At 47.6% G+C, this 18,653-nt stretch overlaps 1 protein-coding gene across 4 annotated transcripts in view; it reads left to right on the forward strand.

The window, feature by feature from the left end:
- Window positions 1-4,884: 4,884 nt before the first annotated feature.
- Window positions 4,885-18,653, forward strand: part of Kank1 (KN motif and ankyrin repeat domains 1) — a 211,645-nt gene continuing 197,876 nt past the window's right edge. For 2 of the 4 annotated variants that reach the window (XM_037205395.1, XM_037205410.1), the window contains exon 1: window positions 5,141-5,221. The gene's annotated coding sequence lies outside the window, so the exon portion shown is untranslated. Of the gene's footprint in view, window positions 4,906-5,140; window positions 5,222-5,414; window positions 5,494-18,653 lie in introns of those variants that run through there. The other 2 variants (XM_037205399.1, XM_037205397.1) reach the window with 2 other exon arrangements.

Raw genomic sequence — 18,653 nt, forward strand, 5'->3', positions numbered from 1 at the left:
TGCAGTTACCAACAGAAGGTCTATGAACCATATCCTGTATATTTCACATATTGTAGGCAGGGAAAATTCATGAAAAGCCCAGAGAGCACTTTTTTTTTTTTTTTTTTTTTTTAGGCAGGATCTCACGATGTAGCCCAGCCTAGCCTCTAACTTGTGATGCTTCTGCCTGAGCTTCCTTGTGATGCTTCTGCTTGAGCTGGGATTGTGTGTGGACCACTAGGACTATCGAAGAGATTACTTCTTCTTCTTCTTTTTTTTTTTGTTTTTGTTTTTGTTTTTCGAGACAGGGTTTCTCTGTGTAGCTTTGCGCCTTTCCTGGAACTCACTTGGTAGCCCAGGCTGGCCTCGAACTCACAGAGATCGGCCTGGCTCTGCCTCCCGAGTGCTGGGATTAAAGGTGTACCCCACCACCGCCGGGCAAAGAGTTCTTATTGCAACAATTTCCTGGAGAGGTTAACTGCTAGGCAATTGGTTCTCAGACTTCCTAATGCTGAGACACTTTAATACAGTTCCTCATGTTGTGGTGACCCCCAACCATAGAATTATTTTTGTTGCTACCTCATAACTGTAATTTTGCTACTGAATTGTAATGTAAATATCTGATCTGTGACCCTTGTGAAAGGGTCGTTCAACCACCAAAGAGGTCGAGACCCACAGGTTGATAACCGCTGTGCTAGGTCAATGTTCCACAGCATTCTGAAATGGCAAGAAGAGGTGTCTACACTATTACCACATGCACTACTTGGTACACACCTGGGCATGCCGTATATACCCACTTCCTTACAAGCCACACCAAGTGGTCTGAAACTTACTGACCTGTCGATTATTCAGACAATGTGTGTACGTAAACGATAAGGAAAAAAAGGAGGCAAAACTACTCCTGGTTCTTGCAAGCTTAAATAAAATGCTTTAAAACAGCACTAAAGGAGCAGGGGGCGGTGGCTCACACTTGAAATCCCAACACTCTGGACATTGATGCAGGAAGACCTCCCAGGGTTCAAGGTCAGCCTGGGCTACAGAGCAAGAGCTGTCTCAGAAAACAAACCAACAAATAAAAACCCAAACAAGGACTTGAAGCAGTGCTGGTAGAAGCAATTCTAGGTCATTATCACGGAAAAGCCCGTCTACCACAAAACAAATGAGTTCCTCTTATGATATTAAGGTCCCTCGAAGTTCTTGTGCTGGTGGGGTGGCTCAGAGGTTAGAGCATGTGATGCTCTTCCGGAGGACCCAAGTTTGGTTCCCAGCAACTTGGTTCCCAAGTCAACCACCTGTATTTCCAGCTCTAGGGGATCCAACATCTCTGGCTTCCTCAGGCACCTGAACTCACATCACACACACACACACACACACACACACACACACACACACACACACACCACTGTAGCAGGTTTTTTTGGACCACCAGCCCCAAAATCATAACACAGAGATTTGTTATTAATTATAAAAGCTCGGCCTTAGCTTAGGCTTGTTTCTAGCTAGCTCTTATAACTTAAATTAACCCATTTCTATTCATCTGTGTGCTGTCACATGGCTCGTGGCTTTTACCTCTCCTCCTGCATGTCCTGCTTCCTCTGCATCTGGCTGGTGACTCCACCTTTCTTCTCCGAGACCTCTCTGTCCCCAGAAGTCCCACCTAACCTCTTCCTGCCTATCTATTGGCCATTCAACTTTTTATTAAACCAACCACAGTGACACATCTTCACACAATGTAAAGGAATATTCCTCAACATAACACACACAATTTTAAAATGAAAATTAGTGTTTAAAAAAGAAAATCACCCCCAAAGGTCCACTTGAAATCTTTGCTAAGAACCCTTGGCTAAATCTGCTTCTGCCCAAATCACCCAACTTCTGGTTGAACAGCTCAACTGTCTCCTCTCAATCTCCAAACCCAGTTAGTTTCACCTGTACCCCGATGTCCTTCCCTGAAATTAGAGAGAGAGATGATATCAAGGCACTTGGGCTCAGAGGAAAGTTTACTGAATGGATATAAATAGAAGTGGCTGCTCCATACTCAGAGGCTGGGTATGGGCTTCCTTTATAGCTAAGGAGGAGTGTTCACTCACTGGCCCAAACGGCTCTTTTCTTACAGCTCCGCTTGAACAACCTATTCCTAAACATCCTGCTAGTGTGTGCTTCAGCATTCTCACACAGCAGTATGAAGACCTGTGCGTGCACAGAGTGATTGCTTGATGGAATTAGAATTCTTCTGGAAGAACTGCACATCACTGCTTGTGTGTTTTATATAAATTCAAGAGCTTCTGTACATGTTGACATGTCTGACAATTCTTTTGCATGGTGCACCTCCAAGAAACGTCTCACTCTGTAAACTGTTTCATTCAAAAGGCTGATGTTCTCTTATGGTGATTCCCTGGTACCATCTCATTGCAGGTGAGCTGGGGTGAGGCGATGAAGTACTGATGTACATACACTACAGCCTGGATGGACCTTCACAGTGAAAGACATCTCAGCTTTCCAAGCCCACATATTGCTATGCTTTTGTTCCTATGAAACAAAACAGGCAGACCCTAGAGACAGAAATAAACAGTTTAGTGGTTGCCAGGGGCTGGGGGTGGGGGAAGCAGCTGCTGGCTCTGGGGTTTCTTATGGGGTGATGAAGTTACTATGAAATGAGTGGCAATGGTGTGTCTGTAACGTTGTGAGTACACTCCAACACTCCAGCTGTGCATAGAGAGGGTAAATTGTATGTGTCAATTGGTTTTAATTTAAAAAAAAAAAAATGAGCTGGGCAGTGGTGGCGCACACCTTTAATCCCAGCACTCAGGAGGCAGAGGCAGGCAGATTTCTGTGAGTTCCAGGCCAGGCTGGGCTACAGAGTGAGTTCCAGGAAAGGCTCCAAAGCTACACAGAAAAACTCTGTCTCAAAAAAACAAAAACAAAAACAAAAACAAACAAAAAAACAAAAAACAAAAAACAAAAAAACCCCTGAGTAAATCTAAAATAAAGTGTGAAATATAAACCTGAAATTTTGAATCTGCTATTTTGTTTTTGAGACAGGGTCTCACTATATAGCAATGGATGTCCTTGAACTCCCAGAGATGCACCTGCTTCTGTCTCCCAACTGCTGGGGTTAACGGCTTGCAGCCCCATCATAGGCCTGGTATGTTTTTTATTGATCACGTTTGCCTAGCATTTGAAAACCTATATGTTTAATACTCGCTGACTAAATGTAAAGAGAGAGAAATGAAGAGGAGGTTAAGAGTTGGAATTCTGGGGGTGAAGGGCATTATTTTTTTTTTCCATGTGTGTGATGTGCGTGTGTATGGGTCATGTGTGTGCACATTAGTGTGTGCAGGTGAACATGCATTTGTGTGTGCACGCAGAGGCCAGAACATGAAGTCGGGTGTCTTCGTGGATGGCTTCCCACCTTATTTATGAAGACGGCCAGTCTTCCTGAACTTAGAGCTCACCGACTGAGTAGTCTAGCTAGCCAGCTGAGAACACTTTAAAAACCTAGGCATCCGGTGCCTCTGATTCTCTGGCGGTTAACACATTTGACTGTAATCATCCTTAACAGAGCCAGGCGGCAGGCACTAGGGCATGAGTGATGTGGGAGACCAGCTACTGAATCCAAGGGTCCTATTAATCGATGCAGAAACTGAGGTCCCGAGTAGACAATGATTTGCTCTCTGTCAGGGTCCCAGAGAGCAGCAAAGTGCTGAGAAAATGAGCATTCTGGGCTGTCTTTTGCTTGTTCTAACCATCTGGCCTGGGGGAGGGGCAGCAGTTGGAGAATTTACAGGAGTGTTTCCTGGTGGATCAAGGAAGCTTTGATTCACAGCTTCTCTCCAGGGTGAGCCTTGCCCCACATAACCCAGGCCCTTCTCTAAGCAGTTAACAGATAGTGAGATGTGGGTAAGGTCCACTCGGTGCATTGGCTGTGTCTGTGTGTGCTCGCACTCACGGGGGTTCAAAACCCTCCCATTCAGACAATCAGAGCCTCCAAAGCCGGCGTTCTGTTTGTTTTGGTTACACCTGGTTTTTTTTTTTTTTTTTCATGTAGCCCAGGCTGGCCCGGAACTTGCTATGTAGCAGAGGATGACTGGAACCCCTGATCCTTCTGCCTCCAGACTTGTGCCACCCCGGCAGTTTTAACAGATTGCTCGGCCTTCCTGTCCCTAAACACTTTCTTGAAAGAGGACTCAGTCTCAGTCCCCAGCTCATCTCTTGTGGCTCTATTGTCCTTGCTCCAGATGGAGCTTTTAGGACAACTGACTTTTTTCTTGGGCTCCACACCCTGGAGCCAGGCCGAGTCATCTAGGACGCCAGACAGGAATGCACTTAGGCCTCTGCGGCGTCCTGGTTAGCTAGAAGTTTCCAGCCTCTCCAAAGAGGTCCGGCTGAAGACTCGCAAACTCGAGCCCCCTACTCCATCCATGTCCCCAAACCAACTTCTTAACGGCACTGCACATAGGCGCTATTGGGATCTTAACCTGCACCAGGCGCACCCAGCTCCCCTGGTCGATAACTTGTACGCATCGAGGACCCTCCAAGGAAAGGATGTATTTCACTCCCGCGATTGGGAGGGTCGCGCCGGTGGGTAGGAACCAGAGGTGCGGAGGTGCGCCTGGGAGAGTCGCGGCGGCGCGCAGGCGCACTGGACTTTTCACGGCGGGCTCTTCGGTACAAAGAGCGCGTTAGGAGGCTTTGGCAGACCTCCCGATCAGATCCCCGGCCGGGCTGCCCCTGCCCTTACGTCCCTGTACTCGGTGGCTCCGGGCAGCCGCGGTGAACTCATGCGCTGCGCTGCAGGATCTAGTTCCGCGCTCCGGGTGCAACTGGAGTTTGATTCTGGCGCTGCCCGAGGCCCCGCCCCGCGCTTCCCGGTCCCGCCCCGCCAGCCGCCCGCCCTGCGCCAGCTCCAGACCAGCCGCGCTGGAGGTGAGTAGTGGCAGTGCTGCGCTCCTGTCCCCTGCAGGGACGATCTGAGGCGCCTCGGCTCCGACCCTGTCCCGAGCCAACCCGGGGCCCAGCTTCGCACTCTTGGTGCGTGCTGGCGCGCACGCCGACACTGGCCCTGGGATTGCCCTGGGGAGGTCTGTGGGGTTGCCTCGGCTAGCAGCCGCCTGGGATCACCGCTGGCGCTCGAAGGGGGCGGCGCCTCCCGACCCGGAGTGGGGCGCGCTGGCCTTTGAGTACCTTCCCGGCCTTTTGGAGTCGGGGTGCGATGCTGCGCCCTTTTCCGAGGCGTCTCGGGGTAAGATCGGTGGACCGTCTGCCTGGAGGGAGCGGCGATTAGGGCCCTTTTATCCTGGTCCTGGAGCGGCAGGTGGCCCTGGCTGGTGTTGCAGGGTCTGGGCGTGGGGGAGGGGTGGGGCGCGGCCTTCAGGGACCGCCCTAAGCTCAGTGACTAGCATGGGTTCCTGAGGGCCTGCGGTGTCAGGTCCAGCAGGGCGGGTGGCAGCGTCCCGAGGCACACTTGGTTGCACAGGCACGTGGGGAACCCCGCGCTCCCGGGCCGCGGAGCTGGTGAGTCTCATCCCCGTCACTCGCTCCCCTTGCAACTTTCAAAGGCAACTTTTTCGCGGGCCGTCCGGCCAGGAGCTGACTGCGCGCAGCTAGCTAGCTGACCCGGCGCAGGCCGTGTCGCTCGCTCGCTTTGACAACGTTCTGTGGCGTCCCCCAGCGCCGGCTTCCCGCACTTCTCCTCTGAGGGTCCGCTCATCTTAATAATGTATCGATTCAGACCGAGAGCCAGAGACTAATCAGGAATGCCGATCCCCCAGATCAGTGACCTTGGTTGTCACCTGGACTAGATGGGAACATAAGCCTCCTTGCTTATTATAGTTAATTTGTTCAAGTTGATTTTTTATACGGTACTTAGTTGTTAATCTTGTTTCTCCTTTCGTACATCGCTCTCCAGTAAGTTGGTGGGTTGTTCTTCCACATTTAATCTATTTAAGCTTAATTTTAAAAGTTAAGATGTAATAAACATCATCAATATACCTTTTAAAATTCATGAGTCATTGGCTTTTAATATAATCGTAAAATTATGTCATCATCAACGCAAACCAGAAGATTTTCATTGCCCCCCCCCCACCTCCCCACAGAAACCTTAACCCTCATCCCCCATCCTGGCCGTTCGCTCTTTCTGCCTCCTTGGCCTTTCTCCCATTGTAAGGGGATAGATAATGAGAAGACACGTGATCAAACTTTGGCTGTTTTACTGCTAAATTTTGGGGAAGGTGCTGAGTCGGGCGGCTGCGGGTAAGTGTGGCAGTTGCTTGGGAAGATTAAAAAGGGTGAACATGGAGGAGCGTCTACCCGTGCAGTGGGAAGGGGGAATTCACTTAGCCCTCGGCGTCCAGGAGGCCTTTTGATGATCTTTCTGAGCCCTGGGGTTGCCTCCTCCACGGGTCGCTGTAGTTGACTGAGTTACTATAGCAAAAGTGAGTTCTGCGGGTGGGGGTGGGGCAGGACGGAGGGGACTGAAGGACCACAGAATCAGATAGCATGCTTGTGCACTAGGGAGAGAGATTGGGGCGGGGGGATCTTCACTTTTAAAAGCAAGGGTTGTTTGTTTTTAGTCCTGGGGCTCCAACTCAGAGCCTCAACCATGTTAAATAAGTATTCTACCATTGGGCTCCATTCCCAGTGCCTAAAAGTACTTGTAAAGTGTTGCCCAAACTGTCTGGGAAGAAACTACAGGTATTGATACATCGAAAACTAGGGTAATTCTGTGAGTGCTGGAGATCATAGGATTCTCTTCCAGGGGAGATGAGAAGGGAAGGGTCTAGATAGGGAGAAGGCAAAGGTTAGGGGAGGCAGTTCCTTTTAATGGCTGTGGAGTATTCTACACTATCCATTTTAGGATTGTAACCGTTCCTAGTTTTTGTGGCAATTGAGACTTTGAGTCTGCATACATGCATACATGTATACACTTATACTGGGAATAGGAGTCAAGTGAGGGGTTCTAAGTTAGTGTTTGGATTAGATGATACTGTCAAATAGATTTCCAAAGTTTTTTTTTTTTTTTTTTTTTTTTGTTTTTTTTAGATTATACTTCTATCAGCAGTGTGCATGAGCTTTATATTGGCCTTAAGCCACAATTAAACTTAAATAGAAGATTTGTAGCGGTGCCCTGTTTGTTCATTTGAAGTCACAATTCTAATACATTTGTAGTGTTTTTAAACATTATATTTCAATAGTTTTGAAATATTGTTATTAAAATATTATGAAACGTGTGTGTGTGTGTGTGTGTGTGTGTGTGTGTGTGTGTGTACACATGTGTACTGACATAGGATCTCTTGTAGCCCAGGCTGGCCTCAAACTCACCATCTAGCAGAGGATAGTCTTGAACTTCCAAGTGCTGGGATTGCAGAGATGTGCTACTGTGTTCAGCTTAGGCACTGGGATGATTTTGGTGTGTGCTTTCATGTGACAATAATCACATATAATTCCCATTATTGGGAATGTTTATTCTCTCCTTGGAATGGTGTGTGTGGCTGCAGAAATGATGTTTGTGCATAGTTTTTCTCTCATTCTTGGTTTAGTAGTTGTGGCTTCTCCTTTGTGTGTCTCTGAATCCTTGTTGTATTGCTCCCTGTGAAGCTGAGAGACCTTTGAACCTAGTATGGAATTGAGGAAAGACATCTTTAAGCTGCTAATACAGCACTTCAGGAGGGTCTCTTGTGGGCTGAAATGCTATTTCTGAAGATAATAACTGCGGTTGACCCTGATATCTTCCTTCTAAATCGACTAAATTGCAGTTTCCTTGAGCAGTCACGTTCGGTTTTTCTTTGTGCGATACTTTGTTGCAAAGGCTCTGAGCCTGGGGCTTTAGGAGACAAAACAAGGATCTACCATAAAGCGGTTTGGTGTTTTTTATTGTCCAGAAAGAATATGTAAAAATTTAAAGTTGGGCAAAACTCCAGCTCAAGACTGGGGTTTATTTTTATCTGCTTGATGTTTGAGTTGAGTCAGGTTCTTCTCTCGTGGATGCTCAGGAGTGGTCTCCTCGAGCTGTCAGTCTTGGGCCGACCTTCAAGGGATCTCAGGGGAAGTGAGAGACCACTGAGCATCTCTAGGGAGGGGACCCGTACAATGGGCAGGGAGGCGCTGTCGGCTTCTAGGCCTGTAGAAGTGGTGCGGGATTCTTTGCTGTTCTTCAGGAAGATGGTAAATAACAGAGCCAACCGAAAGGCAGGGCAGCACTCGGGTTTATAGGAAGAGAGCTGGTTCGTACCTGCACATCAGCACTGTCGGGGATCCTTGTGAGAACCGGAGAGGCTGGGATCCATGAGTGGCTGCTTCGTGTAGTTGGAGCTTGCAACTTCTTTTCTTTCCTGTTAGAATTCAGTGGAAATTTCCCTAATGGGAAAGCTGGTGAGTAAGGTGATACCCGTAAGTTTGGTAAATAATAATTATATTTCTGTGACATGCAGGGTCCTGATGGAGGAACCCTGAGCACATAGCCAGTGGGGAGGCATGAAGGTACAGAGACAGACTAGGAGGCAGGGGTTAGGCCTGCCTGCCTGCAGTGGGCCCTGGCTCGTTCTCAGAGGGAGTCATTGAATTGGGAGCAGGGAGCAGGAATCTGGGTGACAGGCAGGGACTGTACCTTGAGGTACAGAAGCTCAGGTAAGCAGGGCCGTATAAGTTAAGAACCAGTGATGCTGGACATGTGATGGCCGTTTAAGTGGCAGTTTGAGATTGCCATCTTTGTCCATGGACTTGTGACTGTCAAGCTTCCCTGCGCATGTAAATAAATACTGTTGTTCTGAGCCCAGATCCCTGGCTGGAATGCAGGATCTGTTTCTTACTCTGTGAACTCCGGTGAGTTACTGAACTGCTCTACGCTTCACTGTCCCTTCTGTGAAATGGGGTAAATAAGCTGAGTCTGTGGCATAGGCCTGTAATCCCAGAGACTCGGGATGTTGTACTGATCGTGAGTTCAAGGCCAGCCTGAGAGAGACACTTATCTCCAAATAAAAAACAAAACAAAGCCACCCAGGGATAATAAACCGTCTTCGTAGAGTTTGTAAAGGTTACGTGACCTAAACTTACTCTGTGAATTGAGGCAGCCACAGGACCTGCTCAGCAACAAGAATGCCCAGCAGAGAAGGGGGGGGGGCTCCATTTTAGCTATTTCTAAATTCTGAATTTTAAGGTCTCTAATTTTCACAGCGCAATTAGGGCAGACAACAAAACGTTTAAGACGAAAACTAAAACCCATCACCTCTCTCTGATCCCAGCTCAGCTGTGGTGTCGTTTTAAGGGTATAACATCTATTTCTGTTTTTAGGTGATTATTATTTTAAAAACAAAAACAACCTACCACAAAAGGTGGCTTAAGAATAGTTTGCTAGTCTTTACCGATGATTCTGTGGCAGGGTGATCCTGCGGAGGAAGTCACCCTGCCTGGCTCCCAGCTGGAGACTGAGCTTCTCTGGAGGGTCTTGGTCATCGGAAGGAGGCTGGGCTCACAACTGACCTCTGCTGGGAGGGCAGCAAGGTGACTTCATCTGTCTCCATGGTGACGGAGCTTGGTGGTCCCATGTAGTTGGGCTTTGCAGATGCAGGGTGGGTTTCTCCCATGGGTTAGTCTGGAGTGTTCCAGAGAGGGAAGAAGGGAGGGTGAGGTAGATAGATAGATAGATAGATAGATAGATAGATAGATAGATAGATAGATAGATAGATAGATAGAGATGATAGATAGAGATTTTAAACTAAGGAATTAAATTCTGGAGATAGCTAGTGTAGAATCTGCAGTGTGGGCTGGCATATGTCACATCAGGCTGGGCATGATATAGGTGAAAACTGAAGAAATGGACTGGAGAAATTCCATCCCCATCATGGATGATAATTTGATTTTCCTAGAGTTAGGTGACACTCTCTCCAAAAGCAGCCTCTGAGTTCTCACTGAAAACCAACCTTACAGCGGGTAGCCCCACAAAGCAGGTGGAAACCCCCTTTACAACCCACTCTCAAAAGTTAGGTAGTGTCCCTTGCTTTTAACAGCTGCCCAGACTTCAAGGGATGGAATAGGAGCGTCAAAGCATTTGCTACCTTATAAAAGAGCTGTTTGTCTTCTATATTTGATGTCACAGATTTGCACCTCCCCCCATCCAGGATACAATGGAGTTGATATCACCGCCCCGCTGGCTTCTTTCTTACAGTTTTATCTTGCTAGCTTCAGTTCCTCTAGTTGTCTTTATATTTTAGGCAAAGCATTCCATCCTTTACGCGGCTCTGGTGATGTAAAGAGCCCAGGTTTGTTGACTGTGCCTTGTGTGTATGGGAGGGACAACAAAGGAAGAGAACAATGGAATTGGCTTGGGTGAGGGAGAGCTGACCTTGCAGCTCCTGTGAAACCACCCCCTCCTTCCCCAGGCACTGGAGATGGAGCTGTCTTTGCCCAGGGCAGGTGGGGTCCTGAGAATAGCCAGCAGCACCACCTGATGGATTTTATTTCCCCCTTAGGCTTTTAAGCTTAGACCTGTTTGCTTTTTCCAGTCTTACGCTTTTCATTTAAATGATGGATGCTGGAAATGACATTCTCAGTATGAAGACTCTTGGGACAGGCGCAGTTCTAAGCCGTGTCTGTGGATGTGCACGCAGAAAGGCTTGTTAAGAGTAAGCATCCTCATGCTAATTTCATTACAGAAGCAATCGGTTCATTAGAAGCAATTCTAGTGTAGTGTCAGGAGCCCTGTAGCTCAGAAGAAGGTGGCTTTTAAAAAAATTCATTTAGTTAATGGAATTGGGCAGTGGAGCTTACACTAAGTCTCAGAAGACTCACTAATCCCTGTTTGTATTAGCCGAGCCCGGAGGAGCATGGAACTGCTACTCCTGTTGGGTTGCATTGACACACTGCAGATAAAACCATTTCCAATGTTTCTTTTTTTTTTTTTTTTTTTTTCGAACAGTTTCTCTGTTAGCTTTGCGCTTTCTGACTCACTTGTAGCCAGCTGCTCAACTCACAGAGATCGCCTGCTCTGCCTCCGAGTGCTGATTAAAGCGTGCCACACCCCGCCATGTTCTTACAATATAAATGTTGGCTTGATTTGAGACTCATATTTGTGGATGTTTGTGTTTCAGTTTGGGTCTCTTGGCTCAGATTTTCTGTCTCTGTCTCACTTTGTCTCTCTCTCTGCACCAAACCCTCTCGAGACCATTCGGTGACAGAGTCTCTCATGTAGCCCAGACTGACGGCAAAACTGGAGATCCCCTTGCCTCAGTTTACCGCGCCTGCCTTTTGTTTACTCTTTAAGGGAAAATGTGAGAAAACAGAGCAGGCACAGCAGTCAGGTCTGAAAGCGTTTTCTCCTTTGCTTCCTTCCTCCATCTTTGTGTTCAGGCCAACAGCCTGGCCCTTGGCTGCAAAGGCAGCAGCTGGTTGGGATTGCCTCTCCTTTATTACCAGACTCTCCCTCTTCCTTTCCCCAAGGAAGCCAGAGATCAGGCCGGCCATCTTTGTATTGTGGTCCCTTACAATCTCTACGCTTATCTCTGATATCTTGATTAATTTTGTCTGTTTTGAGTTTTATATATGTAGTATCACAGAGTGTGACTTTCCTTGCCTGTTTTTTTTTTTCTCTCTGTTGTGTTCCTAAGATGAATCTCCCCTGTCGTATGTGGTTATGGGTTGTTCATTTTTGTTGCTGTGTAGTGTTCTGTATTTTAGATATCCTACTCTTTATCATCTTACTGTGGATGGCATGAGCTGGTTGCCCCTTTGAGGCTAATATAAATAATGCTATTGTGATGACTCATCTTGGTTGTCCACTTGGTACACTTGGGAAGAGGGAACCTCAGCTGAGGAATTGCCTCCTCAGATGGCCCTGTGGATGCATCTGTGGGTATTTTCTTGGTTGATAATTGATGGAGGAGGGCCCAGCCCACTGTGGGCAGCACCATTCTTAGATGATCGGTGGTCCTGGGATGTTTAAAAAAAAAAAAAAAAAAAAAAAGAAATAAAAAGGAAAGGATATGACTGGGTTTTTGGCACCAAATGAATGAAAAAAAGAAATGAAAAGGGAAAGAAAGGAAACATTGCTCTTAGGTATGGTGGAGGAGGGTGTTTATTGCAGATATGTGGGAGAGCATAGCCAGAGGCAGAGACAGAGACATCTGGGGGAGTCCAGAGTGGACATGACCAGACTGAGCTGTGCCGTGTTACAAGAGGGGGTTGGGAGAAGGATAAGGGAGAGAGGGGAACTAGGTACAGCAGCCAGGAGGCCAAAGATACAAAGAGAGCGGCTAACTAAAATGGTTGGATTGTATGGGGAAGGGCAGCCCAGCCCCCCACCTCACCCCCCAGGCTGGAGAAGTTCAAGGTAGGGGGCAGGGTATGCTATCCTGGAGGGCCCTGTAACAAACAGGTAGGGACTGAGGGATGCTGGGAGGAACCTGGCCTGGTTCACTTTGATGTGTTAAATAAGGCGCCTCAGCCTTTTGTCCCAGCTTCTAAGCTTAACAGGTATAAGAAAGGTAGATGAGCAACACGGAGGAGTGAAACCGTAACCATGGTCTCTGCTTCAGTTCCTGCCTTCAGGTTCCTGCCCTGCCTTCCCTCAGTGATGGACTGGTACCCGGAAGTGTAACATGAAACAAACTCTTCCCACCCCAGTGTTTGTCACACCAACAGAAAAGAAATTCGGACACTGTCGGGAAGCAGTTTTGTGCCATTTTTATTGTTGAACATACATGGGCATCTGTTTTGGAAATATGTCTGGGGACAGAATGGTTGGGCCTGGAGTTGAACGTGGGTTAGGACTTGCCGAAGTGGCTTTGCTGGTGCCTACTCTGGACGTCGGTGTGTGAGCTCCAGTGGCCCTGCTTTTATATTCGTGTCGAGGTTTGCAATCGTCGTGGCCTTGTTTTAGCTGTGGAAGTGCATGTTATTGAGATTTCCAGACTTCTCATGGAGACAAGAACCCCAAAAGATTCATATTCTTTTTCTGTTTTAGCATGATGAAATAGAAACCAGAGCAGTTACAGAGTTCATGCAGAGCTGGGCATGGCAGAGGCCACTGCACACCCAGCCTTTGGTGAGGTCTTGAGTTCTGGGCCAGTGACCCAACCAACCAGCCAACCACCGGGAGGCTTTGTATCAGTTCTTTATAGCTGCTCCTCCATGCCACAAAACTCACCTTTTTTTTTTCATTTTTTTTCAAGGGATTTATGTCCAATCGAAATTGAAAGATTAGAAATATGTTAGATAAACCCAGCTCATTCTGAGAATATATGTTTGAGAGCTGATACTCATTGTGCTATTTCAACTTTTATATTGTGCTAAATTAGTTCACTGGTTTTTGCCTCCTGAGGTGACATTTTTTTTACAGGGGACAGCGTCTGAGTCCTGCTGGGGAGTGGGTTAGGACGAGAGAGGGAGGAGGAGGAGGGGAGGGATAGGAGGAGGGAGGTAATGGAGATTCTTACAGAGGGTGGGGCTTGTCAGCCCAGGGTCAGGTGATAGTGTGAAGAATCCCAGGCATGGAGTTTTTGATGCCGCTTGGAAAAAGAAGGACGTTGTTGTAGGAGTGTAACCTGTCGGGTAGAGAGCTCTGTGTGCGTGATTTATTTCCTGGTGACTGTTTTGAATTTACCCCTTCAATTTCAGGGCTCCTGTTTGGTCTTCTCTGTTGATTTTGTTTGTTTGCTTGCTTGTCTTCACCCCCCCCCCCCATAGCCCTGGCTGCCCTGGAACTCTCTCTGTAGACCAGGCTGGCCTCGAACTCACAGAGATCCACCTGCTTCTGCCTCCTGAGTGCTAGGATTAAAGGCTTGAGCTACCACCGCCCGGCCTCAGTTGATTCTTTTTAAGGATCTATGCCTCTTTAAGAGTGCCATACATGGGGCAGGAGAGGTGGCTCAGCAGTTTAGAGCACCAGCTGCTCTTCTAGAGGACCCAGGTTCAATTCTCAGCACCCACACGGCAGCTCACAACTGTCTGTAACTCCAGTTCCAGGGCATCTGACACCTTCACACTAATACACATCGAATAAAGTTTAAAAAAAAAAAAAGAGTGCCATGCACAGCTAGCATTCAACTGGCTCTAATTCGTTCACGTATTCCTTTGGCCCTTGCAAATTAGTATGAGCAAGAAATGGATGCCTGTGATCTGAAATACCTATGACTTACTTGTGAGGACTGTCCCTGTTGCTTGGTGAGTGTGATTCCTGGGCAATGTAAGAGGGAATCTGGGCTTCAACCTGGGGTGCAGAGTCAGATTTTTGTCTCTAGAGACATCCATCCCCTTGGCTTCCTTCAGAGCTAGAACTCAGGAGTGGGGGTAGTTCGCCGAACCCCTGTCAAGGAAAGGCTGTTGGAGAGACACAGATGAAGAAAACCTTAGCTCTGGCGGGCTCTCTGGGACATCGGAAGACGGTTAGATAGCCCGCTTCGGATGGGACCTTCTGTGCGTTGTTGTTGCCGGTTCCCCTGTGAGTTCGGTCTTCTGGGAGCCAGTGGAGGGTGGTTACGGCTCCAGGACTGGGTCTCAGAATTGTTGGTGGTGCTGGGAATTAACACAGACACAGGGAGGTGCTAGCCAGAGCCCCCGGCTCATGGCTGTGCAGGGAGGGAGAAGCGGGGCGGCCCCGAATGGGCATTCAGAAATATTGGTTAAAACACATTGGAGCTATTTTTTTTTTTTTATCAGTAGCAGACAATGCCTGAAGGTTCTGCTTTACCGGTCACCACTGTGGTGGGTCAGGCACTGGGTGGTACCTGTCCCTTGCCTGAGGAATCCCTTGTTTCCATCAGCTAGCCCTTACCATTTAAGATGTATAGTTGTCCCCAGTGAAGTGTGACCCCAGCCACCAAGTGTGCTTCTGAACCCTTCTTGTGTTCTCTCATTCCTGTCCCCTCACCCCTTTCTCTGGTGAATTTAGAGTCGCCAGGGAGCAAAGCATCATGTCCCTCCAGTTCAGGAGGGTCTGGATCAGTTTTTAGCAAAAAGAGAAACAGACATGTTTCATTTTGGGTTTCTTGTAGCCATCCTCAAGAAGCAAAATTCCCCAGGGTGTTCCCCAGGACACAGGAAAAGCCAGCTGAAGGCCTTTGTGGCCCGGCCCCCAAGCTCATTTTACCTGCTGGAGGATTCAAGAGTCTCACTGGGACACACAGTGTCTCTTTGATAGAGGGAAGTCTGTACCAGCAATTAACTTCTCAAGCGGCCAGCTGGAGAAGAAAAACAAAAACCCACTGAAAAATGGAGGACGTGGTGGCACATGCTTTTTTAACCCCAGTACTCGGGAGGCAGAGGCAGGTGTCTTCTCTGTGAGTTCAAGGCCAGTCTGGTCTACATAGCAAGTCCCTGCCTGCCAGAGGGAAAAATTGTCACACCTGCTCCTGTACAGAAGCAAAGGAGGTCGTAAAGCTCAGGGACCCCGGACTTTATACAGCGCAGCAGTCATTTTCTTGGGCACTTTCAAAGAAAACATGTGGGAAGCCTCTGGCCTCACCTCTAGTTTGCCCAGATACCGGAGCCTGCTGTGAGTGTGCCCATCTGATGGAGCCCGGTCGGAGCCACTGTGGAGTTGTTGACGGAGGTGCAGACGGCGCCTGTGGCATCAGATGTGACCCTTCTCTGTCCTTGACTCTCGGTTTGCTAGGCCAGCATTTCTTCTCCGGCTTCTTCTCCTGTTGCCCAGCCCTTGGTTGAGAGGGTCTGGTTGGGTGTAAGGCAGGCACCTGGACCCTGGAGTCTCAACTCCACCCTTTCCTGCTGGACGTCTCTCCTTGGCTTTTCTGTGTTTGAACAAGAAGCTCAAAAAACATCATGCTGAGGGGTGTAAGCACAGTTCAGTAAATTTGGAGTGAATGCTGGGAGCACACAGGAAGGACAGTCAGGCAGCGGGGAAGACCATTCCTGACCAAGCCTCCCTAGAGAAATCTGAAGGGTTGCCTTGTTTACTGCGGAGAAAGGGGCCGCCCTCGCCAGCCCACCTGGACCAGGGAAGTGGAACTCTCGCCAGAAGTAACAAATGGAGGATGGTTTTCAGGGACCCGGTCAGCCACCTCTATTAATCTCTACCATCTCCCCCATCTCTGGGCACTCTTAACATACTTTGGCTTTTTCTGTCTGGAAAATGGGAGTGCAGAGGCCACCTCACAGTGGACCTGAGGGGATCAGTGAGGTAGTGGATTGTGGACCTCAGGCTCATCGGGAGCACTGAGGAGAAAGTGTTGTTGCTGAGGAACTAACTGTTGAGGACACTGGTTGCTGGGGCCCTGGGTTGAGGAAGGATGAGATCTTTTCTTGGGCTATCCAAATTGATGCTTGGCACATCTTTTCTGAGATCTGTGGCAGCAGAATGGGGATGGAGGGACAGTGGGGCTTGGACGGATGGGACAGGGGACGACTACAGGTTGAGCAGAAGCTTCGTGGGGCTTCCCAGGCCTGTGGTGTAAGCCATTCACTGCTGGCAACAGTGTTTCTAGAGGGTCTGCATAAATGCAACTGATAAGCTCTTGGCTTCCCTGCTTCCCTGTGGGTGGACCTGAAGTTTAAGGAGATGAGAACATTGATTTGTAACATTTGTTCCTTCGGGGTTGACAGAGATAGTTCTCTTCGTATTTCAGCATGCAGTGTTCACATGAGGAATCCCCTGGTACTTTCTGGGCCACTAGAGAACACAGTGTCGTCTGTTCTCACATGTATTAAAACAAACTTTGCCTCATCAGTACAAATTCAGAGCGTATAGCTTCTAGACCTGTCTAAATTATGTGAAGACAATTCCAGGAGAGTGAACAACAGAAAACTCAGGTTTTAAACTGAACAAGATGGCATTTGTAGTCATCAGGAGAATGCCTGTTAAGACGTTTGCAAACAAATGGTTGAAATTTAAAACTAATGAATCCTGATGAATATTAGCAGAGATGTAGACATGCACTCTATTGTGTGCTGTTGATGAAAGTGTAAGTGAGTTTACCCACTTTGGAAAGCTGTTTGGAAGTACCAGCTAGTGCTGAACACATTCTGTGAGTTGGCGACTACACTCGTTTCCCTGAAAAGGTATGTATCCTCAACTAGATGAACAAAAACATTCCTCAAAAGCATTTGGGAGACTATACATAGCGCTGATCAGAAACAATCCAAATGAGTCAAAGGTTGCTGTGGTGTAGATATACAGTGGAGTATTACTCAGCATCAAAAAAGAAAAAAATGGCTCTTATCCAGAACGAGACAAATTGTATAAATGCTACAAGAGAGATAAGTCAGACACAACTACCTCTTCTATGACTTCCTTTATACAAAGCTCAGAACTAGACAGAAGCAGCCCAGATGATGGAAGCCAGGACAGAGCAGCCCGGGGCAGGGAAGGACTGAGGGAGGGTGGGGAATGTCAGTCAGGCTGCTCTTCCCTGGCTCCGATCTAGGTGTTGACAGGTATTTTCATTTGTAAGAATTCATCAAGATATGCATTGATTGAAGTGTTAGTTTCTTTTATTGTGCTAACTTTCATACAGATCAGTTTTTTTTTAAAAAAAAAAGTATAAAATCATTTTGATTTATTTGAAAAGTATTTTGTAAAAAGGAAAACCTAAGTGGTTTAAACAGACTGGATTCTGGAAAAAACATCTGTGAGACAGTGCAGGCTAGTTTTATATCAACTTAACACAAGCTGTAGTCATCTGAGAGGAGGGAGCCTCCACTGAGAAAATGCCTCTGTAAGATCAGGATGTAGGACATTTTCTTAATTTGTGACTGATGTGGGAGGGCCCAGTCCATTGTGGGTGGGGCTATCCCTAGGCTGATGGCCCTGGATTCTATAAGAAAGCAGGCTGAGCAAGCCATGAGGAGCAAACCCTTGAGCAGCACCCCTTCATGGCCTCTGCATCAGCTCCTGCCTCCAGGTTCCTGCCCTGCTTGAGTTCCTGTCCTGCCTTCCTTCAATGATGGACTACAATGTAAGCCAAATAAACCATTTCCTCCCCAAGTTGCTTATGGTCATGGTGTCTCATTGTAGCAATAGAAACTAACTAAGACAGAGATCAAGTAATAGTTATCAAGTTTGTTTTTTTTTTTTTTGGGGGGGGTTTTCATCAAGTTTTTTTTAATTGGTATTTGAAAAAATGGTTCAGATATTCAGGCCTTGGTCAGATTTCCAGGCAGCCACTAAGACTTAAGGAGTCAAGCCAAACCAGGTACTTCAAAAGATTTCTACTTCTCATCACATTGGCAGACAGCTACATTTCCTGGTTTTGCCAGGAGCCTGGTCTGCCAGTTAAGTTTATAACTGTGTTCTTGTTTTATCCCCCACCAGTTAGACATTAATTACACACCTGTGCAAAGACTGGCTGGCCGGTGTCTTCTGTGAACTCACTATTGTTTTCCTGAAGGTCTTCTAAAGGTCAGCCAAACCAGTAGCTCCGTTCTTGTCCCCTTGTGCCCCAGAGCAGCTGTGCAGAAGGTAGAAACTTAAAATGGGAAAAGGCAGAGGTGATTTCTGTGTGTTTTGTCATCGGTCTGAACGTTCTCCAACAGTAAAGCCTGTCCTACCTGCCCACTCCTTCAGACAGCTCTCGGTGGTGACTCCTCTCCTGGCCGGTACGCTGGTTTCAAGAATGAAGTGGTTGCGTCACTTGGCCTTAGACAGTGACTTAAACCTTTTATAGTACGAGACAGTGAGAGGTCTGTTGTTGCAGGGAACTTTTTTGCTTTAGGTCTGGACTGAACAG

The sequence above is a fragment of the Peromyscus leucopus genome, chromosome 1 (genome assembly GCF_004664715.2).
Source record: "Peromyscus leucopus breed LL Stock chromosome 1, UCI_PerLeu_2.1, whole genome shotgun sequence".
Lineage (NCBI taxonomy): Eukaryota > Metazoa > Chordata > Mammalia > Rodentia > Cricetidae > Peromyscus > Peromyscus leucopus.